Raw genomic sequence first — 8,042 nt, 5'->3', positions numbered from 1 at the left:
TGTACACCCTTGGTTGAAGAGCACTGCACTGACTCTCAGAACACCCTGAGAGGGATATGGATCCAAGATTGGCAACTTTTCTCTGGCAAGCCTCAGAAAGTAAGGGAGGCTTGAGGCTATTTCTATTTTATGGATGTTAAGGTATATTTCAAAAGATGAAGAAGTGCCCAAAGAAAGTTACCAAAAAAGTTTCCATTCTGTCTCTGTGAATGTGTGTATTCATTTGGTGGCAAATCAAACATCCTAATTTGAGACCCTTCACCTTTGACTAAAAGAAACCAAGGCTCAAAGAGTTCTGAAATCAGAATTTCTGGAGCAGAGCTTACAAATAGGAAAAGTAATGCCAGGATTCGCACCAAACTTGCTGGACTCCCAAGCCCTCTACTGCTCCAGATGTGCTGATCCTTTCCCACCTGCCCTATACAGTCCCAAGTGGGGCTGGTGTGTTTATACCTTGTGAGCCCCAGCTCCAACCATGGCTGCCTGAACTAGGAGGGACACCTAACTCCAGAGAAGCCACTCCCTCTAATCAGCTGAGAGTTTGATCTAAGAGAGTGGCTCTTAAACCTTGTTCCTCATTTGAATCACTCGGGGAACTTTTAAAAATATCCTGATTCCCAGGTCATATTCAAACCAGTTGTTATCAGAATCTGCTGGGGTAGGTGGAACCCAGGCATCAGTAGTTTAAAAAATTCCCCAGGTGATTCCAATTGCAGCTTGTGAATTAATACTCTAATGCTTTGGAGTTTACACTTGGGATCAAACCCTGCCTCTGACATCCATTTATTTAATGAACAAATATTCATTGAGCATTCACTATGGAGAAGCTCTTTTTAGCTAGTAACACTGTACTTAATTTTTTCAGAAAAATAATGTCTCAGAGTCATTTAATGCCATCTTGTTTGCATTAAGCAACATATATAAAGCACCTGACAACTTGAAATATTAGACATTCAACAAGTATTAGTTCCTTCTCTCACACTACCCAACTTCTCCTCTCCTTGACCTTGCAGGAGGTAAATAAGAAGCTCCAGGTAGGAGGGGCCCAGAGTTGGAGTCCTCATTCTGGCCTTTGAAATTCAAATGAGTAACACAGGACATGACAAAACACAATGAGACCTTTAGCACTTTTGTCCCTTAGGCTAGATTTACTTGTAAGATTCCTATTCTAACATATTATAGGAGAGTGAATGGATTATAAAAGGAGTCTTGGAGAATCTCTCATCTACTACCCTTATTTTAAGATTAGAAATCAAACATTTGCTGGTGGAGACTGGATTCCATCGTAGGTTTGCAAACTCCTGGTCTAATGCTCATGCTGAAATATCAACCTTGTCTCCTAAGAAATGAAACCGAGAAGGACCCTGTGGGGCTCCTGGCCATGGAAGTCTTTCTATGTCCCCCATTTCTTATTTGTAGAGAATAGACTCTAGCCTCCAAGACCTTTCCTGAGTTCCAAAGGGCAGATTTCAACAGTTGCTAATCAGGGAAGGGAGAGAGCAGTCAAGAAACAATAGTGCAGCTTGGGGGCAGGGTCCTGGTTCTGCCTCCAGGCATACACGTAACAATATCTTTGAGCTCTTTACAGAACTGAAACCCCCAACAAATGGAAGATGTTAGCATTCTTCATTCCAGATTAAAGGAACCAGACAAGCTCATCAAGATTAAGAGACCACCTGAGACCAGATTAAAGGAGTTGGGGGGGCGGGGCTGCACACACCCTCATCCTCATCAGCAACCCTGCCCTTGAACCACCGCTATAAAACTCCTCACCAAATCCCGCCAGGTTGCGAGACACAGTTTTTGAGGTGCACGTGTCTGCTGTGTCCCCCTTTGCCTGGCAAAGCAATAAAGGTATTCTTCTCTACTTCACCTAAAACTCTGTCTCAGAGATTCCATTCAGCTCCGGTGCACAGAGGCCAAGTTTTTGGCATCAGAACCATCATCACATCTTTAATTTCTCACTCCAAGATAAAACTGGTAGCGGAGCATCATGGACTATTCTACCCCACGATCAGCACTAATTTCTGAAAGCTTCCCCAAATTAGCATGTAAAACCATAATGCTTGCTTTACTAACACGGCTGCACCCCACTCCCCAAACAGATTGCAGCCCCTAAGCCACTTCTGCCTAGAAATTCTGAAGCCACCCCTGAAAATGAGTCCTAGGATGTAAAGATTCAGAGATTTATGCCCTTCAGTGTGGACCCACAGGAAAATTGTGCAATTTTCCTAGGGAGTAGGTGGCTTCCAGCATGACACAAGGTCCAGCTACAAGCCAGGTTTCTTCTCCAATTCTGTCCTTTCCCCTGGCAGCCTCCTGTGACTTGAGAAGGGGGTGAAAGGAAGCAGAGAGAAGGGCAGGTCTCTTCCTGAACCTCTCACATGAGGAAGACTCACTCAGGGAAGGAAATGATTCCCTTCCCTGTGCCGAGGCTCCCGACATGTCTGAATACCATTGCACCTCAGAATGGTCCCTCATCTGTTTCTCATTCGGGCCCTTTCAGCAACCCTGTGAGGTGCTCCAGGTAGAATAAACAAGGAAACTGAGGGCTGGCCCAAGTTCAAAGAGGAGGGGGCAACCTGAGCTGCAGAGTGGCTTTGACATCCCTACCTTCCCTAAGGGACTCCACTGACCCCAGCCCATCATATGCCTCCTCAATGCTCTGAAAACATACCCCCACTTCCTCAGCTATAATTAATGAATTTTGAATATATTTTAAAAAATGCCTCTGACAGACAGGGTGCTGACTCCCCAGCTTGCACCCGGTGCTTCGTCACCCACAACCTCTGAGATCAGATTAGGCTTTGTGAGCGAGAAGCCGGGGCTCGCGTGATTTCATCCGCGATAGGACTGCCTTTCCTAAAAATGAATCTTCCCCACCTATACCCTTATTCTCCTCTTCCTAACTTTTTTGTTCATAGCTTTGAAGGCCAGAACATGAGCCCTTTGACAAGGCTTCTGTGACAGCCCAGGGACGCCCCTCCTGCCCTGGAACCTTGCAGAACCCCTTCTTTCAGGTGCCCCCTCCCCCTGCTGCCTCCCCAGAACTACAGAGGGATGTGGACACCCACAAAAGCCTCGTGAAAAGGTACCCTTAAAAGACCAAAGGGCCTTTCTTTCTTTTGAATGAAGATGAATCTCAGAAATAGAGGAAAAATTTTAAAAAGGAGACGGAGGTGGGTGAGCGGAAAGGAGATGAGACTTCCTTGGTCTCACAGTTCTCGGTGGGAAGCTTGGATTTGAGCTATTTGTGCACTGAGATGCTTATTCTCCCCTCCCTCTGTCTCCCGAAATCTCTCCCCTCCCCCACCCTCATTCCTTCTCTCCCTTCCCCCACTCCCTCCCTCTCTCCCTTCTTACTTCCCTCCCTTTATGTGGTGGTGGAGGGGGGATATGAGTGGGTGGATGTGAATGAGAGGTGGGGATAGTCGACTACAGGGAAGTGGGGACAGAGATTCAAGGCCCCCGGGCAGGTGGATGGAATAGGAAAAGCCCAGACTTCCTGGCCCCCTCTCTGTGACCTTGTAAACACCACAGCTGACTCTCTGAAGTAATACCCATTCGCTAAAGTGACTATGTGAACAGGAAGCCCGGTGCCTATGCTCAGAAATCCACCCCAAGGCCCTTTTAGGATCATGCAATAATGTTTGAGTCAGAGGATGCCTTTGAGATATTTCAGCGGGTAAACCCTTTCGTTTTGTAGCCTAGAGGAGGAAAATGACTTGCTGAGTATCACACACACAGCTAAGTGCAATTACAGTGATCCCCTACCTCCCAGGCCGGGCTCTGTTCAATAGAGCACCTGTCTCCTCTTGTGTTATTCTCCGTGTAGACCCAAGGGGCAGAGATGATGGAGAAATAGAGGCCCTGGCTTCTAGGCCTTAGCATAGTCTTTAAGTATCCAAATCCTACTCGTTTTTCAGGACAAACTGAAATGTCACTTTTCCTGTGAAATCTCCTCTAGTCTCCTGGTTGGATGCAGTTACTCCTTCCTCAGAACCTCATCCCATTTCCAACCCAAGCTCTCCACCTGTCCCGCTCTTGTGACGGCTAACATCCTACAATGTTACATTTGTCTATAAAGTAGGCCCTCCACAAAGACATCAACATCTTTGTGGGCAGAGACTGTATATTATGAATGGAAAACCGAACATAACCCTAACTAACACAATGTTTCCTTTTTATTCTTTAATGTGTTTCTGTATTTGCCTATCTTTTATGCCAAGAGTGGAAAAAAAGTGAAAAAAGAAGGACCTCATGGTGGAACACTGGGTCCGTGAAGGCTGCCTGACCACACAGATCCTCCCCTAACAAAGTAAAAATGGAACTTACTTCCTCCAGGAAGTGTCTACTGAGGGCTGGGCGGGCTGGGGGGGTAGGATAGGTCAGCCCTGGGTGTAGGCAGTAAGGGGTTCATTGTTTGAAGTGATGTTTTAAAATGATAATATCAATGTTCTCTGTTAGTCAGTCATTCTCTGTTTTTGCAGAAGAAAAATTTTCAAAGTTTTTACCAAATGCAATGAAATTAGCTGAATTTTCTGCTGAAGGTATTTTAGTAGAAATTCTCAACTGTGGAGACTTTGGAAAGCTGCTAGAATACATCCTGAAGAGAAACAAAGACACAAGGAGTATTGCAATTTCTGGAATTTATTGAGAAATGGGATATTTTATGTATCTCAGCCAAACTCACCCTTAGGTAGGTATTAAAATTCCTATTTGTAAAACTGTTGCTTTGTGTGAAAGAAAATTTCAAAATTAGGACTGACTAATAAAAAACTTCGTTGATCTACAATGCGTGAAGACAGCTTGACAAAGCTGGCTGCATTGTCTACTGAACATGAATATGCAAAGAAGACTAATTTTGACAGAGAAGACTAGTTTTAACGAAACCATTGACAAATTTATAGAAGTTAAGGCATGAACATAGAAGCTATATTATTCATTACTGAAGAAGACCAATATATAGGTATACTTTTTTTCCTTTGAAAGAAAATACATTCAGGGGTTCCCTGGTGGTGCAGTGGTTAAGAATCCGCCTGCCAATGCAGGGGACAAGGGTTCGAGCCCGGGGCCGGGAAGATCGCAGATGCGGCGAAGCCACTAAGCCCGTGCGCCACAACTACTGAGCCTGTGCCCTAGAGCCCATGAGCCACAACTACTGAGCCTGCGTGCCACAACTACTGAAGCTCGCGCACCTAGAGCCCGTGCTCCACGACAAGAGAAGCCACTACAATGAGAAGCCCACGCAGAGCAACAGAGTAGCCCCACTCGCTGCAACTAGAGGAAGCCCATGTGCAGCAACGAAGACTCATAGCAGCCATAAATAAATAAATAAATTTATTAAAAAAAAAATAAAATACATTCACATAATTTAAAAGTATTAATATAGTACTCTTTTCCTTTTTTACTATATTTATCTTTTTATTACTGACGATTATGTATATGATTTTCAATTAAAAAAATTGTCTTCTGGCTGTTTTTGTTTTAATTTGATTGTTACTGAATATAATCATGTTGTACAGAGGAAAGTTAAAAATGATCTGTTCCAAACACACCCTGGGTGCCAGCTTGCCCAGGGTGCACACAATTTCCTCTTGATCCGATAAAGCCTTTGACTTATCCACCCCCCCGCGGCATTTCAGAAACGAAGCTCCAATGAGGCTATGTCTCTGGTAAGTTGAGTTTCATTAGTTGTGTCTTCCTTATTAAATAGTAATCACCTCGGCTCTGGGTCCTAGTTCATTTTCACAAGTGTGAAAGGAGAGAGACAATTTCCCCCTTGGAATCAATCCCCTATAATATATGTATCAGAGGGTTTCTTCACCTTGGCACTAGACATTTGGGGCCAGATCATTCTTTGCTGGGGCTGTTCTTTGCACCACAGGTTGTTCACCAGCATCCCTGGCCACTACCCACTGGGTGCCAATAGCATCCCTCCCCTCAGCGTGACAACCAAAATTGTCTCCAGAAACGGCCCCAGCCGAGAACCACTACATTAGGCGGAGATTCAGCGGCTGGTATTGAAATGGACATGGAAGAGGCCCTCTCCTAAACTGTTGAACTTGAACAAGGCTCTGACCATCACTGGGCCCCTGTTTTCTGCATCTATAAAGTTGGAATAAAACATCTGCTTTGATTTGATGTTAAGTTCAAAAATGATATTAATGTATGTGAAGATGATTCATAGGCTCTAAATCTGTTTGTGAATGTGTAAGCACATCATCATAGAGAGGTAAAAATTTTTACACTGCAATTCAGTTGTGCAAAAAAAAAAAAAGAAAATTGTAGCTCTAAAAAGTATAATTGATTTCATCAATTTATTTGAGTCCCCAGAAAATTTAACTGGCCAATTAAAAGTAATTTTCTCTTTTCCAATTTAAAACAGGCTCTTCCATTCAACTTGAACTCTTTGGGTTAAGAATTCAATCAATTCAAAGTACAAATGTCCAGGGCAGTTTCTCTCAAGATATCTCTCCACCTTCCTCTCTTTCTCCAGGGTGGAGGTGGAGGTGTCTGGGTGGAGATGGAACTTACAAGTCCTACAGTAGCAGGGGGTAGTCACAGTTCCATGTGCTGCTATTGGGTATGTGCTGACCCGTGGGCCATTCGGGTCTGGTTCCTGGGTATATACCTGGGAAAGAAATCCCGCCTGGTCCTTCGCAGCTTTGTGTGGGGTCCCCGACTTGGCCTCCAGAGGTGAGTCGCCACTCCCTGCAGCCATCTTATCTACCATCCAGATCTATTCTGGTGCTTCATTTATTTCAGCCTCTGCATCTCCCTGGGGGTCCAGGAACTCTCAGATGTGTACCCCGCACCAAGCTGGAGTCTGCAAGTCTCTGCAAGTTGGATCTCCTGGAAACCTTCCTCAGCCCTGGTGCCTGCTGCCCTGGGCTAAGACATTTGCATTTCCTGGGGTCAGGCGCTGGTAAGTCATCCTATTTCCCTATCTGGGTGTTTCTAACCCCTGATAAATATCTTTCCTCCCCTCCTACCCCCAACAACCTGAGTTCGACCTGGAGTGAAGGAGCATCTTCACTGCTCCTTCACTGTTTCACTGAAGTGAAACATCCACACCTCATACTTCTTGCCCTGACTTCTCTCTCTTCTACGCCCCCTTCTCAGACCTGCAAATGCATTTCCTCCCCTTTACTGCTGGGTGTGGAATTCCCTTAATATCCTGTCTTCCTTCTTTGCTACTCCATGGCTTTCCTCTCCCTCCCAGTGGCCATATGGCCGAAGGGATCCTGGGAAAGAAACGGATTTGTCAATAAGAGAAAATACATTTAGATGTATTTCAAAATTATTACAGTGAGGGCTCAGGGCCCAGTGGTGGGAAAGAAGAATTCTCTGAACATGAAAAGTGTGCCCCAAACTGTCTTCACCCGTCAGCTTACTGTTCTTCACAGAGACCAACTCCTGCCCTTGCAAAGCAAAATCCGTCCTCAGAGAGAATGTCTCTTAAACCTTTTAGACCTCCTTGCCCTTCTGAGTTTTCCTTTCTTTTCTTTTCCTCCTTGTTTTAACATTGTCACCTTCTCTCTGTCTGGATGTGGCTTCCTGTATGGTTTGCTCTTGGGAGCTGTCCCCTGGAAAGAGCCCCCTGGGTTAGCAGAGGGAGCTCTGCTTGCTTTCCCTTCTTTTCTGGGGAAGCTGGGCTGACACAGCTGCTCTGGCAACCATCGTTTCCAAGGAGAGGCGCCAAGCATTTGGAGCCTCCGCGGAGGGAGCCGGGACAGCATCTCCTCATGGAAAAGCCATTCCAGTGGGTTCCTTCAGAGCCACCTAAAAGGGCCAAGACAGCCCCCAGTGTTACTCACCAGCCTGAGGCGCTCAGGAAGCAATCCCCAGTGGCTCCATCAACAGCTCCCTTTGAAAATTCATGTCCTACATACAACCTGTTCAGGGCCAACTAGGCATTCTTTTTTTTTTTTTTTTTTTTTTTTGCTGTAGGGGGCTCTCACTGTTGTGGCCTCTCCCGCTGCAGAGTACAGGCTCCGGACGCGCAGGCTCAGCAGCCATGGCTCACGGACCCAGCCGCT

This window comes from Physeter macrocephalus, chromosome 14 (assembly GCF_002837175.3).
Source record: "Physeter macrocephalus isolate SW-GA chromosome 14, ASM283717v5, whole genome shotgun sequence".
In the NCBI taxonomy this organism is placed as follows: Eukaryota; Metazoa; Chordata; class Mammalia; order Artiodactyla; family Physeteridae; genus Physeter; species Physeter macrocephalus.
The sequence above is the reverse complement of the archived record's forward strand: the minus strand, read 5'-3'. Positions refer to the sequence as shown.